Source organism: Pagrus pagrus (assembly GCF_965226575.1).
Source record: "Pagrus pagrus genome assembly, chromosome: 22".
NCBI classification, from domain to species: domain Eukaryota; kingdom Metazoa; phylum Chordata; class Actinopteri; order Spariformes; family Sparidae; genus Pagrus; species Pagrus pagrus.
Genome location: NC_140204.1, coordinates 17,405,194 through 17,430,022, shown reverse-complemented (window position 1 = coordinate 17,430,022; position 24,829 = coordinate 17,405,194). Strand labels below are relative to the sequence as shown.

The 24,829-nt window shown below is 41.8% G+C and overlaps 1 long non-coding RNA gene across 1 annotated transcript in view; it reads right to left on the bottom strand.

Annotated features, from left to right (window-relative positions):
* LOC311251356 overlaps positions 1 to 23,588 on the bottom strand; it is a 37,689-nt gene extending 14,101 nt beyond the window's left edge. The window contains exons 1-3 of the long non-coding RNA XR_014621380.1: positions 23,024 to 23,588; positions 20,320 to 20,508; positions 19,885 to 19,925 (exon numbers count right to left, since the gene is read on the bottom strand). This is a non-coding gene — a long non-coding RNA (uncharacterized lncRNA). The remainder of the gene's footprint in view (positions 1 to 19,884; positions 19,926 to 20,319; positions 20,509 to 23,023) is intronic.
* Between the last annotated feature and the right edge of the window lie 1,241 nt (positions 23,589 to 24,829).

The following is a 24,829-nucleotide window of genomic DNA, read 5'->3' as shown; positions in this document are numbered from 1 at the left end:
GAGAGTGGGATGGAATAAAAGGATGAGAGAGCAGAGACAGGAAGGGGGGAGAGAAGGGGGGAGAGAAGGGGGAGGATGAAGAAATTGAAAGAGAGAGGGGTGGAGGTATAGTAGACACACACAAACAGGCAGAGATTTATATAGAGTGAGAAAGAGAGATGAGAATGAGTGATTGTCCTGTCCACCTGCGAGATGGCCATGAGGAGAATGGACAGGAAATACAGACACTGCACACACACACACACACACACACACACACACGATGGGACATGAGATCTGGGGTAGCCACAGCAGTCAATAGACAGAAACCTAAGATGGCGGAAAATGGGGGGCCCATAAGACCCCTCCCTGCTCGTCTCCCCCTCTCTCAATCGAACTACGCAAGGGGCCCCGTCAGGGTCATGCACACACAAACATAGGGACGCACACACACACCCCTGACCCTGCCCTTCCCCCAAACGAGCCCCTTATTGATGAGGTCACTGGCCGAGAGGTCATGTCCCAGTGACAGAAAGAGAGATGGAGAATGAAAAAGTGGAGTATTGGGATAGACAAAAAACAAGAAGAACAAAAAAGCTTCTGTTGAAATGCCAATGACATTTTACACAAAACACTTGATATTGCACAAAAAACTAACTCACTAAAAGTGCATACACTGGATTTCTATATGTCAGAAATCCCCCGCAACCTTAATGGAAAGTCTTTCAAATGCTGAGTAGTACAAAGCAGAAGCTGACAAACACCTGCTGCTTCCTACTGTATTTCTAACACATCTTAACCCAACTGTAAGTGACTCAAAACTACTATACCCACTTCCTTTAACTAGAATTTAGCGCTGTTTATGTGTGAGTGGAAGAAAGAAAAAATAATATAACTTTTGGTCCAACCTACATGCCCATTGTCTCCTCCAACTTGTCACAGTGTGACAGATTACAAGAAACAGCAAAGGAAACTTAGATTTGACGAGAAGCTTGTTTTTGTCTTCCTGTCTCTCACATTGTGACGAGAAACACTCACATTGTCTGTGTTTCTCTTTCACACATACAGAAACACACACAGACTGACTAAACACATGTATAGCATACACTAAACATTAAATGAAACACAGTGGTGTGACAGAGATCACTACTGTCTTCAAATGCTCAGCCAACCCTCTTAGACTGGAGAGATTGATCACTATAGCTGGAGGCATTATTTAAGTCTCTGGTTGGAAATTATAACAAAACAGACCTCAGTAACTTCATGGTGGCTGTTTGAATTCAAAAACATTAAACAGTGGATTGCATTTTTGGCCTAACAGTTGCTTTGTATCTCAAAGTCAATTTTAGATACTAAGAAAAGCTGACTTTTTATCAATACCCTACCATGACAATGCATGCAAAATCTCACAGACAAACTCAGACTCATGCCCTACACAGACCAACAAAGTGTCACCGTTCACATATGCCTGTACATTATCAGTTTATCTGAATTGGCCAACTCACACATCGTGGTTCCACGGTAACCTGTGACAGCTGTCTTATATAAATGCTTCTAACATGGGCTGAAAACGTGTTCACTGGACATATGTGATCAATGACTTAATGTGATCATATCATCTGATCTTTATCAGCAGATACTGTAAATGTTCATATTTTAAAGGTGATATGATCAAAAGCCACAGAACAACTAAATGGAGCTTGTGTTGAGACTGTTTTCTCAAGTGCCTAGGTCAAGAAATGAACTTTGACAAAGTTGACATAGTGACGCTCTTTACACGGAAAGAAACAACTTATTGTATTTAAAGCCAAACTTACATGAAAGCTTGAATGAGCCATAGTTTTGCAAAGTTTGTTAAGTTTCTGTTTCCATCATTTTCATGAAATGTGGACGGCTGCGTAAAAAAGGTGAATTGTTGCCCTTGATAACCTCTCGACTACTAAGATGTCATAGAAACACTTCGCCTCCACATTCGCAGTTATTTCCTTTGTTGTCTCATTCACGTGCAGCTCAGCATGTTATGATAGCCTTCTCAGCTGCACATCAGAGGCAGAGAGAATTATTCTATCTTGTTTGATCTGTCTGCACTTGAATTTAGAGTTGCTCCCTTCAGATTCATTTGTGAAAAAGAGGAGAAATGTCATCTGCACCTTTATAGTAAAATATAGCTCGGCATTTTCACAGGCAGCCAGACAGAAAGTAAGACCTAAAAATAACTCCATAACAGAGCAAGAGACAGAGCAAGTAAAAGAGCAAAATGGAAGAAGACACAGACGGAGTGCAGGTGAAGGACTAAAGAAAGAAAATTCATCTTTGTTGCCTTCCTCTTTCCTTATCTCCCACTCTTCACTCTTCAAAGAGAGCATTATCTTAAACTGCATAATCAACTCCTCTCTCTCTTCTTTGCTTTCATCTTTCTCCTCCCTCAGTCTTTCTCTCGTCGTCTCTGACATCAATTTCTACTTTTTCATAACTCCTCCACACCCCCACCCATCTCTGTGAAGGGGCAGTCAGCAGTGATCAGAGGGATAATAAACTGTCACTGTGCTGCATGGAAAAAACACACACACAACCAGAGGAGATGGAAAGGCGTACGAGTAGTGAAGGGAACTTTTCTGTGTAAACAGATAAATATTGGCAGGAACAGTGTGTTCTGTTATTCACCATGACACCTGCTCTACCCTCATACTCAATATCTTTCATTTTTTTTCTGTCTCTATCTGAATCACAGCCTGTGAAGCAGAGAGAGAGAGATTACTGAAATTCCTTCATCCAAAGTCTCACTGTCGCTGTCTACCACAGACATTTCAATATATGCAGACTTTGCCGCTTAAACGCGCACAGCAACCCACTGAAGAACATCAAACACATGCACACACTGCCTGTGACCCAAACATATGCACGTGGCCCTGCAGTGATGCAAACTTGGCACATTTGATTCCCACGCATGCTCACTTTCATTTTAACACTCTCTCTGTCTTGCTCTTACCTTGTCTTTGCTCTCTCTCCTCTGCTGTGTCTCTGTTTTTTCTGTCGCAAACTGAGTGTACAGGAAGCAAAGGTAGAGAAGGAAAAAGCCAGAGAAGGACAGATTAGAAAGAGGAGGAAAAGGAAAAAACAGAGAAAAAAAGGGGGGAAAGAGACTGGGCTCTGCTACTCAGATGCTTTTTGCTTCTTCTATTTCTGAGCTGCAAGCCATGTGTGTTTGTGTGTGTGTGTCATTTCTATTTTTAAACCACTGCACAGAGGCTGACTGCTTTATTCTCTTCCAACAAGTCCCGCTGACTGCACAAGTGCACACTAGGAAACTTTTTGAGTGTGCATGTCCATGAACAAGTGTATAATGTTTTCCATTGTTACAGAGGTGGAAACCATGTGCACGTGTGTGTTCTTGAAAACACATCTACCTTTACAGAAGCATGCTGAAATGCTCTCATTCCACATCATTTTTGATAACTGTGCTTCCATTTCAAGTTGAACCTGTTATGCACACACACACACACACACACACACACACACACACACACACTATCAATAAGAGGAACATGGTGATAACCCAAATGAAACCAGTGGGAGAGCTAAGAGCCCAGCTCCAGCCCCAGCTGGGGCTCCTGCTTTTGATCTTATCTTTGCGAGTGCACGCTCTCTCTCTCTCTCTCTTACGCGCACACACACACACACACACACACACACACACACACACACACACACACACGGCTTACACGACTAATAATGCCTGTAATTGCTTTGTTTTCACATGAAGCGGGTGAGCGCCACCCTCTCCCTCCCAATTTTTCACTCATCCCTCTTCTCCCTCCATCTCTCATTCTGAATAACTGATTGCGAGGATTATTATGAATGAATGATGGGAGGCTATGGGACGGCCACAGTGTGTGTGTGTGTTTGTTATGTCATCTCAAATCCAGCCATGCTCTATTAGCAGAGTTTGATTCATAAGTAGGAAGCCTCACTTCAGTAATTCCCCTGGCAGCCGTCGGCACAATAGATCAATTACACACACACATACACACACACACACACACACATAGAGAGAGAGACAGACAGAGAGAGAGAGAGAGAGAGTAGAAAAAAACTAAATGACAGCGGAAGGAGGAAAAATTTACCCGTGAGAGAGAAAGCTGAACAAAGAGAGGATGAGAGCCAGGAAACAGGAAGTGTGGAAGGAGGAAATGAGAGGAGGAAGGAAAGAGAAGGGGGAGAGACAGAAAAATGTGTAGACAGAGCGGATGCTTTGTTTCTGCTTCTGCCCACTTGTGAGGTGACGTACGATATTCCTGCCTTTCCAAAAACTAACAAAAAGGTCACTGTTTGTGTTGCCGCTGCCTCTTGGCCAAGTTTGATCATTGACTACCACAGTGTATATGATGACTCAGTACTATACCTCAGATAGCTTAATCGAGATTACACTCCTCTCGCACGGCCTGGAGAACAACATGCGCAAATCAAATGCTGCACCAATAAAGTCTGAGTGTTGACAACTCATCCAGCAACTGTGTCATAAATGAATAATTGATGATGAGTCTATGTGACTGATGTTAACCCACATTCTCATGAGTGGATGCACGCAATACCTCAGCCTACTCCTATGTACAGTGTATGTCATTAACACGCACAACGGCACAGGAGGCAAACAATGCCTACTGTCATTTGAATTAATGTTCAATAGGTGGAACATTAAACAGGAGGAGTCTCAGTTTCTTTGATTAAGGCGAATATCACAAACGAAATTCTCCCCCATTAGATATAACTAAAACCTACTAAACCATTTTAAGTTATGGCTTTAGTACATTACTTTCTGATGCTTATGTACTGCGTATGTGTAAAGCTCAGTAAATCAGTAAAGCTTTTGAAATGCTACAATACAATCTGACAAATCAACACAGAGCCTTAACTTAAAACTTGGCTGTACGAGAGTTGGCATGGTAACCACTAAAGCTAATAGAGCCATGCATTATGGGAATCATCAGCAATGAGATGAAACATGTCATTGCCATGTCACTAGCCAGCCCATACTGTATAACCAAGACATTGACACATCATGGAAGCAGAAAAGCGACTGAAAGCAAATGATTGAATATGAATATATATGATATGGATACAGTATGGATTTTTCTGTTTTGCTTGAATTATTATTTTGAATATTTCACATTGTGTTTAATTTGTATTTCTTTATGCCAATTATTATTTTTTTTTATCTTGTAACATTTCTGTTTGGCCCTTAGCTTTATGACTTTTGCGCTGCTGCAACAAGTGAATTTTTTTCAGGGACAGGATCAATAATCAAGTTTATCTTATAGTCATAAAATGCCTAATTATCCTGCCTAAAGGCTTATTTGATGACACTGACTGCACATAACTTTTAGGTACATATAAAGGCTATGAAGTGAATAGCAATGAACCAGCATTTAGATATTGGGTACTACTGAAAGGGTGGAGGAGAGGTGGTAGTGAAGGGGGTTCAGCACTACGTGACGCCAGGCGCGTACCCAACGCACCCTGGCTTGCATTCAAACACTTCTGCTAGAGAGCCCCACGTCTCTGGAGGGCTCCCTGATATGAGCCCACAGACATTTAACACACAAATACATTCTAGCACTTCACACACATAAAAGACCAGAAGAATACAAACACTCAGAGGTAAAAGACAGTGTAAGTACACATAAGAGTCTCCGTACATAAAAAAGGTACAAACAAATGGGCATGAACAAAAACAAGAGCAACAAAAGCCCAAACTGATGCACATACTGAGAAAGCACACGCAATAAAATAAACAAACAGACATAAACATGCAAACTTTCAAGCAAGCAGGCAAACACACACACACAAACATCACTTTGTGTGCATGGCCTCTTTGGATACAGCCCAGCCCCACACAACAAGCTGCATGAAATATTCAGTGAATTTTTCAACATGTGCTCTTTCCCCTTTCGCACGTGTAGAAGTGCAAAAAAAATGTAGGAGGGGGGGAGAGAGCGATGGGGAGACGGGAAGGAGGGGGGAGAAGGAGTCAATGAGGGCAAGGCAGAGCGAGCATTAGGAGAGAGCGGACGAGCGAGCCAGAAAATGACTGGGAGAAGCAGAGAGAGAGAAGAGAGAGAGAGAGAGAAAACCCAGCTGACTCTGTTCCAAGCTACTCCCCTTAGCAACAGCCCTGGCTCAGCCTGCGTCCCATTGGCCAGCTGACAGCATGCATCACAATCCCATGCATGGCTCCTCAGCCAATCAGGGGTTTCCTTGCAACTCTGCATTTTGGATTTCATTTTCACCATGGCAACACAAGCCTGCTCTTGGCCCTGGATGTGGCCTGTGTAGTGTACACACACACACACTCACACATGCACACACACACACACACACACACACACACACACACACACACACACACACACACACACACACACATTCCATACTGTACATACTGTGCAATGATGACCATCCCTTGATGAGTTCCAGCCAAAGCAATTAGTCTGAAAGCAACAGAGATATAAAAAAAACTCACATGGCAGGCAAGCTAACTCAAACAGCTAACTGCTGTCTCCACACCTGTGAATGTGTAATTGCATGTGCCTAAGTGTTACACAGTGAAGAACACACGGGAGCAGGAATACGATTTCATCCAACGCAGTCAACCCAGCAAATGCTTGGATCAGTACCTTTTGACACATGAGAAGAAACACACTGTCCCACTCCACGTCTGTCCATCTGTCAGTCTGCATCTTCAAATGAAAGCAAACATTCTCACAGTCCTCCCTCAGGTTCACTCTTAAGGTTAAAGAGGTTTCTACACTATAGTCTTGAATGTGTTGGACTGTGTTTAAGAGGAAGCAGAATTCTGTCTTATAGATTATTTTTTAATTAACGATGTGCACACAGTACAAAAGTCACTGAACACATAGCAACACATTTGTAACATGTTGATATATGTACCACCTCCGAAATGTCCTTCGTTTTTCTTTTATATAATATCAAAGTGAATATCTCTGGGTTTTGCACTGACAAAACAAGACATTTAAAAAATCTTGGCCTGTGGGACACTGGGATGGACATTTTTCACCATTTCCTAACATTTTAAACATAACAATTAATCAATCAATGCAGGAATTAACTGGCAGATTAATCAGCAATGATAATAATCCTTAGTTGGAGCCCCTTGTACATTTTGTGTGTATGTAAGTGTACATAATCTTCTTCATACTTCACTACTGCACATCCCCGTCCTAATGAGCTGGAGCTGCCATTACAGGAGCTGATGTTAACTGAAGGGCTACAGCAGCCTACATAGCAGATGTCTGCTCTGGCTTCTTAGCCCTCTGTAATCTGTAACCTACACAGTACTAATATCTGTTCAAGTGATTTCTGTTTCACTGGAGAAACTAGCTTGTTGGGATGAGACCTTAACATGGCACTTCATACATTTCAAACACACATGCGGGCAGAGAGACACAGACAAGGTAACAAGCTATGTCCTCTTTGTTCTCTCAGTGAGGCGAGATATATAAAGGGTGTGAGAGAGGGAGGGAGAGTATCAAAGATATAAAGACAAGAGGAGAGAGGTGGAGGGGGGCACAAAGACAAAGAGAGAAGTAGTAGTGAGAGAGGTAGAGAGATGCATGAGACAGAACGGCTCCTGGAGAATAAGCAGGAGGAGAGACAATGAATAGCAGCTCCTCTACAGAAAGACACATGATGAATGGGTCTGCTGCCTAAAAAGCCAGCGTGTGTCTGTTCACCCCACAGTGTGTATGTGTGTAACTACAGAAGCAATCCATCTGGGCCATTGTGGCAGTGTCCACACTGCAGGTTGATATCCAGTATCCCCTCCCACAAGACGAAACACTACCATCAGCTCCAAAAACAGCACTCGGGGTCACTTGTCAAACTTAACAGCAGGTAATTAAAAGTAATAGCAGAGCTTCCCCTTGGGTTTGACGATAGGCCATGTATGTATCCCACAAACAGCAATTAGTCAGCCAATTACCCCGGGGCCTAATTATAACCGCTGTCCATAGGAAGGCTTTGGGGGGACAATAATGGGCTCTTATGGTAGCCTGTGTTTATCTTAGTAATCAATGATTAGCATGATCACCGGGAAAGGTCAGCACCTCACATGAAAGGCTGGCTGCCTAACTGACATTTCTGCTTTGCTGTGGTTAATTGGTACAACAGTAGCAAACTGCTGTTTTCTGTTAACAATTTGTAAAAGTAAATATTAGAGCGCCATCTCAGAGGTTACATTGGGTGTTATGAATTCAAAAACTGACACACCAAACATTGCTGAAGACTAAAGTCATATTTTCATAGTTTCATGTAGGGTTGGGCAATATATCAATTTTATCATTATTGTATTGGGGGCAGTGGCAGTGGTGGCCAAAAGGTTAGAGGACAAGCAGGATGAATCTGGGTGAGGAAAGTGAAAGGCAGTGCTTGTCCCTCACTCATTACCATCACTGATGTGCTCTTGAACAAGGCCCTTAAGCCTAACTGCTTTCAATGGCGCTGCTCAGTGGCCGGCAGAGCTGCTTGGATTTGTACTGAGTAGCTTCCAGGTGTGAATGTGTGTACCTGGGTGAATGTAATCTGGGTGTTCCTGAAAAAAAGAGAGGAATGCTCTCAGTGAAACTCCCTGATGAAATGTAGGGTTAAAAAATGATTATTGTGATATGAGTTCACATCATCATCTTTGGTTTTTGATATGGTTCTTTTGTGACATGGCATAACATTCCCTAGTTTTAAAGGCTGCATTACAGTAAAGTGAACATACCAGACTGTTCTACTTGTTCTTACACTTACCTTTAAGCTCTTAGTCATTATATCTACATTACAGATGATTATTTATTAAAAAAGTCATTCCAACAATATTGCTGCTTAATAGATATGTAGGTATTTGGTCATAATTATGGTATCATATTTGATTTTGTTGCACACTGCTAGCATATATGCTGAGCATGAGTGCTTTTGAGGAGATTTCAAAATACAGATATATATTGTGTATCAGAATATTATTCAAAGCCCTGGTTTCACATGTCTGAAATGTGAAGAACAAATAAATATGTTTGTTGTCAGATTGGCTAGCCATGCTAAGTTTGTTTTACTTAACCACTTAAAAATTGCTGCGTTGAGCTTTTATGCTATCAGTATAATATATACAATACATCTGACTCACGGAGCTTTATTGGCACGAACTTTAAGTGCAACGGTTACAACGATGCATTAGTTGGAGGCACTGTGTACTTTATTTGGTCTGATTCAATTAAATCTAGAGTAGGGGTCCTCCAGTGTGTGTGGGTGTGTATGTGCAAGGATGTTTTAGCTCTCAGAGCAGAGGGCTAGGCGGCAGAAGCTCCTCTAATCGAGTTAGCTGTGATAACAGGAGTGGCAGCTGGCTTTCCAGGAATATACTCTCCTACTGAGCATGCACTCCCTGCAAGTGGATTTCACACATACATACACAGATTCGCACACACAAATGCTCACAGATAAGCATGCATATAGGCAGCAAATGCACCCAGCCCGATCCAGCTTTCTGTTTCGAGGGTTTTAAAAATGCATGTGTGGTGCTCTGGGTCTTCAGAGAGCAAATGCAAAATGTATGTACACATGGTGAGACAAGCTTATTAACATATCCATCTGTACATTCACACACCAGCTTCTATATATTTCTCGCTCTGTTAAACTCTAACCCACACAGCCCCCCTCACATGTGCTCACATGTCACTGTTTCTGTATATTTCAGTGTGTGTTGTTTATCTGCTGGCCGCTCTGTGAGCCATTTAGGTAGGTCAATAGGTGAATGATGCCTTCAGTGTCTGGCCACCCTTTCTGAACACAAACTTGAAAGCCCTCTTAGCCACATATTGGCCCATTTACCCTGTCTGAACTCACTGACCTGTGCCAAATTGTGTTATGAATAAGTTTGTATGGGTGACACATGACTTCAGATACAGCTCTCGGAATGGTTTGTTTTTTAGGCAGGCTACTTCTGGGAGACTTCTAGGTCTCATGATCTTGGCTATTTAAAGCAAGTCTACAGAAATATCGAAGATCACATCAACAGTCATAGGTAGGCATAGGCAGAAAAAAAACCTTTTCAAAATATCTGATGTCATCCTGGTATTTGGCTATTGCTCATATTTGTTATGACACATTCTGCCTACACACTGCTGTTAAATATATTTCCAATTATGTCATTAACACTTTCAAGATTCTGAAATTCAGCATGTGTTTTCTTAATGAGGACACAGACAGAACAGTGTACAGGTAAAACCAATCAGTACAGTGTACCACTATACTTTCTGTGTTCATTGCATACTGTATGTCTGTACTGCTCTATATCGCCCCCTATTGAATCCTACTTGGACATACTATACATACATAAATACACTGTACTTATACAGTACAATATATTCGTTTAGCTACAGTTCATCCATAAGTTCATTTAAGCCAATCAGCTCTGTGTCTACAGTGTGTAGTTCCTTAACACAGGGCACAGTGGGAACCTCTTTGAGCAAGTCCATGCACGTGCTGTATGTTTGTAAAATACCACGTGAATGCATGTGTTTAAAGTTAAACATGACATGTCAGTGCTATGTACACACCATCTGCAAATGTGGAAAATGTGTGTATATCATATATGCTGTCTGCTTCAGAATAACCCTCGAGCTCCTTAAAGTATGCTGTATTATTCTTTAACTGACATCCTGTGTTTATGATTTTGTGTGTACTGTATGACTATGTGTATTGTAAGTGGTTAATATTATTATTAAAGAGTACCATACAGTCAACACAGGAGCTCCACATGCATGTCAAAACAGGTCATATTAACTATGAAAAGCTATTCCGTGGTTAAGTAGAACTTTCTCAGCAGATACCTATAATCAGCTGACATCGAACACACTTGTGAAAATATACAATATTCCTTTCTGTGGTGTCAAATGTTTAAATATTTCTGTAGCCCTGAAAGTTTTACAATCATAGGGACTGTAAAATGTATTCAGATTAAACAAAAAATCAAATACAATTGTGTGATTGTGTGATTTTTTTGCTTCCTCTTTGGTCTGGTCTGCCGTTGCATTGTAACATTCATCATTTGCCTTTGTAAAAAATTCAGAGCTTTAACATATGAGCATCACTAATCTTTCATACCATCACATACATTTTGATTAATGGGAGTCATATGCAGTGTGTCAGGTTGGATTAGTGGTCAGCCATGCTGATCCAAAAATGGACACAAAGTTCGGTCAAAAGATAATACTGTTTTGGTTTGTTTGTAACATGATTAACATGTGTGTACATAGAAGTCATAGGCTACAACGGCTTAAAAATCTACATCCTATGTTCATCCCAACATTGTGTCAGGCATTATGCATCATCAGCCTTACGTGGTTAAAACAAATACTTCTAATTGAAAAAGATTTGAAAATGATGTGTATGGACAACTCAAGTTTACATACCATATCCTACAGTTGCTGTGTTTTAAAATGATATTGGCTGATTAATGGTACAGTATACATCAATCAATCTAACTAATTTCAATTAAATTTACTGAAGGTGGTAAGAAAAAGCAAAAAAATACAACAAAACTACATGAAACAGCAACAGAAGGACACTGACAACACTTGGACAAGGTAAATTCAATGCCTTCACTCAATGTGTAAATTCACAAGTCAAGTAAGAGCATGTCAAAATCAAAAGGCTTCAAGCTCTGGTTTCACATCTGATCTATAGGATCCCTCTCTTCCAGCTCCTCTCTCCTCCTCTGCAGCCTCCCTCTCCTCTCTCCCTTTGCTGGCCTCTCACACACAAAGGCAGGGGGAGGCAGAGGTGGAGGAGGAGGGAGGGGAAGGAAGGCACAAAGGGCTGGGAGCTGCTGGCTTGCCCTGGGGAGAGGGAGGGTGAGGGAGTGGATGGGGGGTAACAGGGGGTCAAAGGGGGGCCATGGGGGTGTAGAGGGCTAGGGGGTGGGGAGAAACCTGAGAGTCAGAAAGCCAGAACGGGAGCTGGGGTAGGAAGGGGAGAGGTGGTGGGAAGGGAGGGTCCGAGGGTGAGGGAGCACAACACAAGACAGCTTATAGCTCCAGTGGTGTTTTTTGTGTTTTTTATTCCACTTTGAAGGGGGGTTGGCAGTGGATTTGTTCAAGAAAGGGATTTGGTTTGGGAAATGCACATCCACTATCTACCAAAGCCTGTGTAAGCTTACAGCTGCCTCTCTTTTTTAGGTTCACGTCTTGTGCCCTCTTTGCCACAGCTCAGAGCAACAACTACTGCACTTAAATTTTCTTCCTACAACAACATGAAGGCGGTGCTACACTAAAGCAAATCTCTGAAAAAGCTAGTGGGAGCACTAGTTTGTCCTCAAGACAATACAACTAATCCAGTTATGGTTCGGACCAAAAAGAGATGATCACACTGTGGGTGTGAATTTATGAAATACTCCACTAGATTATCCAGCACAGAGTGGGTCTGAAAACATGTTGTTTCTTGTTACTTCTATTGAGATCTTTGAGTTGCAGTGCAGGTAAAACCAAACCCAAATGTACCTCGTATGTTTTCATCATATGTTGCCATGGTCATTTCCTGTGAGGCAAACATGCAAACATTCAGCATCTGCAATCGGCAGCTAATTGCACAAATGTACTCTTTATTTCTTCTGATTATTATATAGACTGTCAGAGGCTGGAGATAAGAGAGGCAAATGAAACGTTCTTAATCAGTGGAACAACTGGAATCCTGATACATAGTTTGTATTTGTTTGGTTTTTATCTACAATGTTGTTTAACACAAACTAGCGCTCTATTCCTCACATGCTCAGAATATAAACTTTACAGGGGAGCTAGCAATGTAGAAGTACTTTTTTTCTTGGTCTTTCACTTGTGGAGCCATTCATACAGTAACACACAAAAGTAAGGTTATGTTCAGTCATACAAAGCCCAAAGCGCCACATGGTGGACTGTTGGCCTGTACATCAGGGTCCATACAGTATGTGACTTCAGGCTTTGTGGAACACTACATCCCAGTGTAGAGACAAGGAACAATCAATAAATGTGTGAAGAAAATAATTTTTGGACATATTTCTGCAACTCCAGAACAATGACAATCTGGCACATGATATTACTTATGTTTGCAACAGTATTACTTAAAGGACTATTTGTGAAAACAGAGAAAAAGGGCTGTGATATTCACTTTTACTTAAAAAGGTAAAACCCCACAACATCCACAATACACTGCACCGCACCGGCACATTAACCACTCATGCTGATGGGGTGACGTACTGCGAGTGGTGCAGTGCTTGGTTTTGGCTCAGAGTCAATTTTGAAACAGAAAGGGGAGCAGCTGGTAAGAAACAATATTGTATCATAGCTAAACAGTACAAAAATATGTTTTTGAAAGCATTTAAGTTTTTCCAGCCAATAATCTGTGGTCGATGCTGGCAAAAACGTGGGGTGCAGGCAAAATGGAGAGACGTTTACCATTGTTCATTTGCATATATTACCGACGTTGTAGTAATACAAAGCTGGTTGAAAATCAGCAAAGCTACCGTTTAAGTGTATTTATTTTGTTCTCCTACTAATAATCATAATCATCTGTCTGGAGATGACAGTTGTTTCACGTTAAAAGGTAACTTCCCTGTCTACCTGTCGACCCATTTTAGTTTGTATAAAAATATACCACATCCCCCATCCCACACACACACACACACACACACACACACACACACACACACACACACACACACACACACACACACACACACACATAACCTTGCACTAATCTTGCACCATCTAACCTCCCCTAACTACCTTGAAAACCACTGTGGGGCCTTAAGACACTCACAGGTGCTCACATCAACACTGAAACACTTCATAGTAAGAGACGTCAGAGTATATACTTAGCTGCACTATTAAAACACTGCTACAGACAGAGACACACACACAGACATCTTACAAACACATACACACAAGTATAGAGCATACCAACAGAGGCTTGTGACAGCTGGGTAACGCAGGCCAAACAGCAAGCACAGCAAAGGACAGGGGGCATGTTGGGCATCTTCTTCTTTGCAAACTCTGTCACCCCTACACACACAAACACTCACACACAGACCCTGCAAAGAGAGCTTACATGAGATCTAGCACGCACACACACAAACCCAATGCCCTCTTTTGCAGGAAAGTTACATAACCAGAAAGGCAGAGGAGCTCTCTTTCTGCACACCTCTTTGTTTCATCACATCATTCCTTTCCTCTATCCTTTCTTTCATCCTTGCCTTGCTGTTCACTTATTCACAGCCAGTTGTTCTTTACTTGGAGTCGGCATTTCTTGAACATGATTTTTTTTCACGACCAGCTGTTGTTTAAATGCATTAAAATCCCTTTGATGGCATAAATGTGACTGTTAAAAGCTTTAACAGGGAGAATGTGGTAATACGCCCTCACAGACCTCCAGGAGGTGGATGATGTCAGCTCCACCTCTCCTCCTTCCTTCCCTACACCACTCCTCCCTCGATGACACCACTGATGATGACAGAGGAGGAGGAGGGTGAAGAGGAGTCTCTCCCCCTACCTCTCTTTCCTGCCCTCCTCCTCACCCACTGCTTCCTGCCGTCCTCCCCTCGAGGCATCCTGAGTCAGCTCTCGCCACCTCTCTTCCTCAGTCTCTCTCTCTACATCCTCCCTTCAAATCTGTTCTCATTTAAACCAAAAGCATTGTTCTTTCTTTTTATCCCATGCCCTTCATTCAGACAGTTGAGACAGTTTCACGCATCTATTCAAAACTTCTTAATCACTGCTGTGACACATTAAATCAGCACAGAATAAATTATTAAGAAGAATTATCCGTTAGAAAATGTTTGAAAATGTTCTGACAGCATAGATCCTTTTCTGTGTTGCCTCCACCGGGTGTGTGGCACATGTAGATGGCACATGGACTTGAGCATTTAGAAGAAAGAAAAGAACAAGGAGGAGGATGTAGACAAAGCAGATGGGAAAAACAGATGCCATGTCCAAATGTCCTGTCCCACGCCTTGCACTGAGCACTGTCACCTGCTTCTATGAAAGAGGGTGTAATGCAAACTGGACAGTGGGCGACATCACAAGTTTCTTGGGGTATTGACATTTCCAAGGCCAGTAAAGTCTGACTCATAACATTCACTATTAGAAGGGCTCTGTGTAACTTTTATAAAACCCTTATTAATGACACCAGTGGCCATTAAGTGAACCTCAGTCAGCATCCTTTTGTTACATATCAAATCTAAATGTTGAAATGAGCGCTGGAAATACATTACAATGATATTTAGAATAATGTTACTATCTGTAATGTTTCAATATTTTATTTGGACCTTTGATGGCTTCAGCCAACATCACAAAGCACCCAAGACAAGACAAATGCCCCGCAGCCAAGCCTCAACCAGCCAGCAAACCCAGGTTAGCTTGGGTTACAATTAGCTAGTTGGACACATTGCCTTGCATTGCTAATCAAAAGCAATAGCTAGTTCTACACTTTTACTTTGTGCAGTTACTTTAATAGCCATTTTCAGACAAAGATTCCGCAACAGCATTGCAGTGAAGGCTCGCCTTTACACCACCTTTTTTTATTCACACTGAGCCAAGCAGGGACGGCATAACGCCACTCCAGTGTGTAATTTTACACAGCATGCCGGCATTGCGAAACCAAAAGAGGTTAGGTTTGAAAGACAGTGACAGTACATGTCATAAGGTAAATCTAAACGTCTCCACCAACTGTTTATAATCTTATGGATGCTGTTATATTGTGTGTGATTGAGAGCCTGACTCACCACGCGTCATGGAAAACAACAAAATTAAGTTTTATGCTGGAAATTATATCACATAATCACCATTGGTAAATAGTAGACCCTGTCTGGCTCTCATTCCCAGAGATTGATGCTGTTTTCCAGGGAAAAGACTTGATAGGGACGACTGAGCAGGTGGCGGTGACTTTTCCACATTAATTCCACATTTGGCAACTTTTTTCTATATAAGATGTCAAAGACAGTAACTACAAAAACACGATAGTGGAAGGTGACAAAGACATGCGAGTTAAATTTTTTTGCTTGAAATCACATCACATTATCACTGCCAGTCAACAGCGGGAGCCGCTTTGCTCTTGCTGCCAGAGACAGACACTATTTTCAGGCGGAAGTGTAACATAGAGTTGGTAAGACAGATAGAGTGACAGCAACTTTTCCATCTATTAATTCAACATTTTTTTCATCATATAAGTTGCAAAAGACACTGCCTACTACCACGTTACTGTTGTTTGGTCTTGTAACATTACTTTAGTGGGCCGTAGTGGGGACATTCCACTTTTATTTCGAATGTCTTTTATCATGAGAGATATCCAGTAACGCCATCAAAACGTCACACCCCTGTCCTATGCTGCCAGCTTACCCTTACACACAGGTATCGATTTGCATCTGTTGCAGCTCTGTTACTACCTCCGCTGACAGATCAGAGGCGGAAAACAAAACTGTCCTATTACACCTCTAACTTTCATACAGATGGCGATGCGGAATATCGGCGCAATATGCCTGCCTTGAAAATCAGTGTGAATGGGGCTATTTATTGTTGCCTGGCTTGGCTAATGTTCGCTAACATCAGCTTGCTTGCTAATGCAGACTAATTGCTAGTTAACGTATCAAAATACTGTTTTGAGTGGATAATGTTTGCTAATTCATCAAGACTCCTGGGACTGATCTGGCTGGTAAATTGGCCGGTTTGCCTTTGCAAATTACTGTACTTTGACAGCTGTTTGTGGACTCCATTTCTAAGCCCAAGTGAGCTAATGTAACAGCACCACTAGTGCTTTAAGGAAGCGAAAGAGACGCAGGCACGGCACTCAGGAGCACAGACTTCACATCCATTGAATTTTCTCTAATAATTTGTCCTGAGTCCTTTACATAGAAATCAGTCCACATGCTGCTTTATGCAAAGAAGAGCGCCACAGTTGACACAGACCTGACACAGTTACTGTAAAAAGCAATAAACACATTCACAAAATTGCTTCACATTGATCATATTGCACTCTTAACTTCAATATATCAGCAAATGTAATACATCAAAATAGTATGAAGCATTTTTTGAAGAGTAATTATTTTCCTCAAATCAATGCCATTCCTGCATTTAAAATTTAATTTGAGGGTTACTCCCCCTATAGTATCAACATCTGCAGGACAGTACGCTTACTGGAGTCTATGGACTCCTACTGATCTGCACAGCAAAATTGTGCAGCTGAACATATGCCACTCATCCACTATGTCTTAAACTTGATCCCTGTCCAAATAAAACGTCTGACAAAACTGGTCCCAGGTGCAGCATATGGAATTATTTCACTTACAACAAGCCAACATCAAAAGCCTGGTGTTAAGGGTGCTGCCAAGCTCTGTAAGTCAAATATGCTGACATCATCATTGCCTTAGATTTATTATTAGTATGAAAGTCGACTCTCAGGAATCCTACCAACACTAGAGGGAATGACACACACAAACAGCTTGCGAACCCTACAACATTTCAGGTACATAATAAGCAAAATCAGTACCAGGATACAGTACCAGTCATGTTGTGCATTCATCGATGTGGTGTATAAAAAACGCTACAAGCTGTGATCATAGTAGATGAGGTACATTATGAGACTCAAACCCAAAGGGAAGGTGACATGAGGCACCATGTCTTATGGGTGAGAGTGTGCACGTGTACAGAAAGATGAAGGCTGATTGATGGGCTGTCATACTAATAGATGCCAGTGCTCACAGTTACACGTTAACAAGAAAATGTACAGCAGTACTCTTCGTTGTTCAGTCACTTGACATGACAGTCAGTGTAATAGACAAGGTATGACCTCCACGACATAATTTACAAAGGGACCAATGACTGGTAAGACACTACGGTCTCGCCCAAAAATCACTCTTTCACAACTTTTGCAATACACTACACCTAATGGATGGAATATATATATTTGTGTGTACCAACCGTCATATGTACATTAGGACTACTTGAGCTATAGAAATAATACTGGAAAAACTGTTTTTAGAGATTAGTTTTAGATGAGTTTTAGTTTCAGTGAGTGAAATGATAAAAACACTTCTTATACATCTAAAGGCCCATCTTTATCTTTTTCCAAGAACCTCTCATCTCTCCCTCCTACTTTCTGCTCAGTAACATGTGTCTATGTGGTCTTAAGGAGGATTTTGCGCACATGTGCATTCATGTGTATAATGGATCTGATTCATGGCCAGCTGTAAATGTATGTAATAAAGCTGAGCAGGCTAAGTGATGGAAAACCCCAGGTGTGCGAGACTCGGCTGGGTCTTGGGAGATGCCGGTGTTGCGGACTGTGTGAGTGTGTGTCTTTGTCCCTCTGATGGAGATCAAAACAGTAGGTAAGAAGGGTGCTGAGGTGTTTGAGATGAAATTCAAAGAGTGTTTGAGGGCTGTGTGTGTGAAAATGAAACTGGTATTTGGTTAGGTGTGTATACACAGTAAGGGTGTTAAATGTATACAGCTCAACTGAAGTGCGTGTGTGTGTGCTTGTCTGGCCCAAGGCCCAATCAATTTATTAGCTGTAGTGAAACTGGCAACTGCTGTAGCGAAAGAAAAAAAGACTCATACCTCCAAAAAACTGAGGTACATGTAAAATATTGAAGGCCTTGTCCACATGTACACAGATATTGAGCAACCTGAACATTTTCCTCTGCCCTTCGGCCTCTAGATCGCATGCAAACAGCATGTTAGTTCACTAAATTGCTGACTTTCATTCATCTGTCTGTGGACAAAACAGAGCGTTTGGGAAATTATGGTATCACCTCAATTTGTGTTCACAGTTTGATTTAGCAGTGTTTATGGTTGTGGATTATTTTCTTTTACACTACAAAGCTCACCACATGTACTCAAACAGTTCATCTCTGGTGCGCGGTTAACATGGACTTTATTGCCGCCTACTGGCCTGGTGTGTTTGTGGGCAGTTTTTTACTTTATTTTTTAAACTGAGGGGAAAAACTATCTGTTTAGAAAAATATCCATTTACATGTTGAAAAGGCCTAAATCTCAATAGTCAGTAAATCATGAATTTAAACCAACACTGCAGGGCCTTTATAGAGGGGAACATTACTAAAACAACAGGCTACAGAAAAGCACACACATCAAATCACAAATACAAAAATATAAAAAATCAAACTGGTTCATGAGATATAAAGTTCGAGCAAGCAAGTAGCAGGTCAGCATAAACTTTAAAATATACTGTCTGTTTTTAATGTGTGAGTGAGTAAATGCAGCAAACCTTTTTCATCAGGCCTCATAACCTGAACGAGTCAGTCACAAAGACTCCATATAAGGTACATACTATGTAGAGGCAACCCCTGTACCCCAAACAAACCATCAAAACTACAGGTCCATATTACAAATAGAATGGGCACAATGGTCTAATTGAGCACAATGTGGTTGGAATTTTGTTTCTAATGGTTATGATTTCAGTGGATAAGTGTCCTTTCAGGAAAAAGGGAGAAAACCTCCCCTAAGTTTATATTTTTTTCCTGAAACAGTAAGGACAGCTGAGATGGAAATCGTAGAGAAGAGGACGCTCTACAGAGATATGATGCCACATCTGTAGGGATTTGTGTGTCTCCCAGCAAAACACTTCTAAATTGTGTGTTGAATTACACAGAATCAGATTTTACATATGAACACGCTGGATATTTCAATACACCTGAGCTAGTCAAACATTTCATTGTTCTGAAAGAATCTCAGACAAATACATCTACTGGACAGACAAAACAGGAATGACAGACATCCCGACATAACAAAACAGGGAAGTCGTGTACATCCCGTGTGTCACTGCAAGCGGGTCAAAGTCTGGATAAAAGGTCAAAAGTCTTACCTGGGCAGGTGGGTGCATGCAGCAAAATGCAGATGGCTCCCCTGCAGGGAAAACATAGTAATATGGATCAGTTCAATTTATTTGCTATTATTAACAGCCATTTGTGGGAAATTTGGGGTTTGTTTTGTTGACTTTTTATAGAATGTATTGCAATTCTATTTAAAAAATGTACTATATTTGTGAGTAAATGCTATGAATTAAATACATCCTTGTTACAATGGTTCAACTCAAAACTGGTGGTGGAAACATTGGATGGTTTCAAGAATCTTAAATAGATCTGGTTCAAGATCAATTTAAGGTTATAACATTTCTTTATATTTTGCAGACTAAACAACTATTCGTGACGGTAATCAATGATGACAATAATTATTAGTTGACAGGTGTGTATGAGCAAAGTTCTTAAATGAAACCATCTAGCTGCTGTGTCCATCTTACCATCACTAATGAAGGCATCAGTGTTTTCCATTCCCACAATGTACAGTCCATCTTGAGCGGCTGATTTAACGTTTGCCCATTTGTGCCTACAGTAGGTCACGTAAGCCATTTCACTCATGGCTTCAGTCAGGCCCTGGTGGTTCCTCAAACACAGCACAGCAAGGCTTGGCCATGTTCCTCAGTCCTTCTCTGTGAATGGGAAAGATATATATTCATCTTTTTGATCAGAAATTTACAAAATGAGGCAGCAATTAAGAAGAATATTAACATTTGAAAAGTCATTAATATCACTGTCTGTCAAGTACATCTACGGGGCCATTTTGGTAATAAAACCTTAACAACAACTGCAATAAATATGGTGGTTTTATGTTCTGATCAAATTCACAAAATTCAACAATGTGTTCAGAGACCTGCCTTTTCACAACTGCACTGTAAAGAGTTGGCAGCTGTCCCCTAAAGACTGGACCAAGTTTGGACTGCGAATGTGTCGCCATCTAGGGGAGAATACGCACTCTTGCACTTCAGCAAGATTTACAGTTCATATAACTTTCTTCACTAGTGTATGCGTACATGATGTACTGCCTCAGTGTTGACATGTTATCCTTTCATTATGTTAATCTAGGTCAAAGCCTCAATACCTAAAGTATTAATGCCACCTCAAATATTTGTCAATTATACAGAGAAGGAGATATAAAGAACAGCAAGCAGACAAGTGACAGATGGTATTTGAGGCCACTAAACAACAATAAACAATACAAGTCATATGATCTACAGTATGTACTGTCCCGGAAACAGGTGTGTTGCTTAGGGGTCCGTAAGCAACACTATGGGCTCTATTTTCATGTGAACAAATAGTGAAGTGGTATTTTCATGAGAAGAGGGACTGTGAGGAAGGTGCCACACAGAAAATGTTCAAACTATAACAGTGTTGGCTACATGTAAGTGGTGCGCCTGTGTATTATGGGGAGCTGGCAGTTAAGCCACTACTATTGTTTCAGTCTCAGTTTGGCAGAGAAGCCATTTTGTTCATTTTTAATGCAGCAAGTCATTTATAGCTTAGAAATTTCCAAATACAATCGTTAAGCATGGCACCTTGAAATGATGGGACCAGACTTTCAAGTATGTCTTAAAGACCAGAATTATTAATGTTGGCACAGTAAAATGTTAGCTGCCCACTATGTTAACAGTTTTTGCAATTAAGCTAGTTAGTTTAGGAAATAAATATAAGCACTTTACAGTGTTTCCCTAACATTAAGCCTTTTACACTAACCGCCAACCGGGGGCCTTCAGTCTGCATCCTTGGAAAGATGCTGTTAAGCCTTAAACTTTTGAAATTAACAAAAATAAATGCATAAATAAATGCATAAACTCGATTAATATCTGCTTTGCGTGGTCTTCCTGGAGCCTTCCCGTCACTGGCCACAATCGTTTTAATTTGTTGCAGCTGTGAGCGGCTCCTCTAGTCGCACTGCATTGTGGGACATACATTCATCAACGACAAAGTACAATTAAGTAGATTTATTATTCCTACTTATATCTTATCTTACCCAATTGTGTCACTTTGTAGTGTTGACACACTGCTCACCCTCTTTATAATTATTTAAGTAATGTCGACACAAATGTATTACAGGTCTTCAGGTTTTGTGCGTGACAGGTGCATTGTGGGTCCCGAGCAACATTTCAAGATGTGCTCCTCACCACCACATAATGAGGGTTAGGAGAGGGCAGTGCCGTCAATTCGGCTTCAATTAGCATTTGTTTAACAGGGTAGCATAAATATAAATAACTTTGACTTGTCGCCGAGAGTTCAGCTGTAGTCTGAGTGATTCATTGCCCTGAGTCGCCACCCAGTGGCAAAATCGCCGACGTGCAACAGGACCCACCAGAAGAGGGGTGGAGACAGGAGAAAAAAACAGAAGGGGAGAGAATTCAAACGCTCTTCCTGGAAATAGTAGAGAACCCGCCACAACTTCACCACATGACATTTCAGAAAGAAAATGCGACACTCCTTCTTCCAAAACCATTGAGCCCGCATTTCATTCACCGAGCCGCAAATCGACCCCCTAAACCCGCACAATATCACAGCCACGCGTTGCGTATCACGCCCACGGACACGATCCATCGCATTTTCGTGCATTTCTAAACGTGTAATCGAGATCAACACAGGGGCGATTGCGACATCACCAACTCTACCTTCCCGTAAACGATTCCTTTCCTTACCGTAAAAAACATGACATCACCAACTTCAGTTTCAATATGAATGTCGGGGGAAAAAGAGACAAAACAGCTGTCAGGAGCACAGAAACCTGAGACTGCTGCAGTATGGAAACTTATCGGCCCTATTCATGTAAAGTTAGACTTGTGTGGCTCATTTCACTGTATACGCATCCGATCACATCGTCTCCTTAACTATCACGAATATAAAACCTTCCATTTCCATACAGATGCAGTTTTCTGCTCTGCTAAAATCTTGACTTCAGCCTACAATTATCGTATTAATGTATCGTATTTTCTCCTCTTTTTTTTGCCGTGATGTTGATCGTGTCCTTTAAGATTTATTACAGGATGAGGATACTGTAGTTCAGGTTGTTTTCAATGGAGTCTGATTGGTTCCCCTGTTACAATTAGGTAACACGGGCTGTACAGCCTCACATGTCAGCATGCATGTACTCCTGATAGAGTCCGAACTGTGCGTAATGCTCACCTTTTATGTGCAATCCAAAAAAATGTGCTGGGGAGGTGCCGTGCAGACTCTCGTGTAATAGTGGAAAATCTGCAAAGCGGTCCATCTCCTTCCCCAGCCACGGATGACGCAGCCCCCTAAAAAGCCCTCTCCCAAAAAACATGAAGCCCCATTCAACCATCCATAAGGCGTTTAGGTGCAAACGTCGACACGGGGAGCACTGTACGCGCAGATAGATCGCAGCCCAGGTTGAGAAAATGTGGATGTGTTCGCCCATGGGCAAGGCATGACGGAGAGACTCATCAGTGATCTCGCATCTCTGCACAGTCATATCGCCTTTGCTAAATGATTGCACAGCTCGTTTCCTCCTCTGAAGACCATCTGGTAAAAAAATCGCCAGGCTCCTGTAGCCTCGCAAGGCAGGCAGCGGGGGTTTGCAACGGGCACGGATTCCCTAATCATCCAAAAACACAACTGATATCCATTTCCGAGAGAAGAGCCGTCCGCCGCGATCAGAGCAGGCAGTCCTTAAAGAAATTGCGCAGTTTTTATTCCATTGAAACGGAGACTCTTTCCCTTCTGTCCCCGTTGAAAGGCTCTTTCCCTTCCTCCTCCTCCCTCCCTCCTCTCCCTTTCTCTCTCTCCTTCTCTCTCTTCCCTCATGCAGGTTTATTTTCGGTGGAAGAGTCTTGGACATTCACTGCCCCGCCTCCATATTCATTGGCAAACAGACTGTACAACTTGCCCAAATTCCATTATTAACTACTATTCAGCGGAGAACAACTGGACCCCAGGTTTTCCTTGTAGAACTATTTGGTTCAAGAGTCAAGCTCTCCATTGGAGGTGGTTACTAAGGAGGGAGGGCGAGAGCCACTAGAGGAATCAAAAGTTGTGCTTTAGAGATCATGTCAGGTCCCTGTCATTTCCCAAGAAACTGAAAACTAGGGCAGGAGCATGTTGGGAAATCAAATTAAAGCACAAGGCAAACCCATCAAGGCAAGCGGCTCCCACACAGAGATTCAGCTGGCTCCCCAGGGTGCTGCAAGTGTTGTCGAGGGGTGCCTCGCAAACTGCTGATTGGTTTTAATTTCACTGATAATATATTCAACAGGAGACACCGTGACCTGATTAGACATTTAACCCAAAGATTTTCCTCTAATGTGACTGACAACACTTTAAAAGGTGGTGTACGAGTTTTAAAAGAACGGCTCTCGTAGGTCCTTATCGCAGGAAAAACTTCGGATTCCTTCATCAATGAATGTCCACCTTCTTCAAAAGATGCGAGTTTGGAAGCGGCTGGTTTACAGTTTCTAAGTAGATAAGCAGATGGAAGAAGTTGGCTTCCAATGCCCTCAAGAAATGAATATTTCTGCGGGCGGGGAGCGCTTGAAAAGCTTGGCTCTAAAATAAGACACGCACTGCTTGGACACGGAGATAGCACCTCTTACAAAATGATAAGCACTCTAAATTTGCACTTTGGATATTGTATTCCTGTCCAGGAATACGCACAAATCCATCCCACCAATTAGACAGGAAGGTTTATTACCACCACATAACAAGCACGTCTCAACTGTTTCCACACCACATTTACACTCTAGCTCATTTCAGTTGAAGCTTTTATCCACAATACACCTCCAAAGTCTGATATTTTTGTTACAACTAGTCCTGAGAATAAGTCAATTTGAATTTGAATTCAGCATGTTGCTATGAGTGCCCCCCCCCCCTCTCCATCTCCCACCCAACCAGAGCCACACACACAGAGACCTGGGTCTGATAAAGAGGCTCTTAAACCCTGAGGAAGTCTGTGTTCGGTCTTTCGGGGGGACA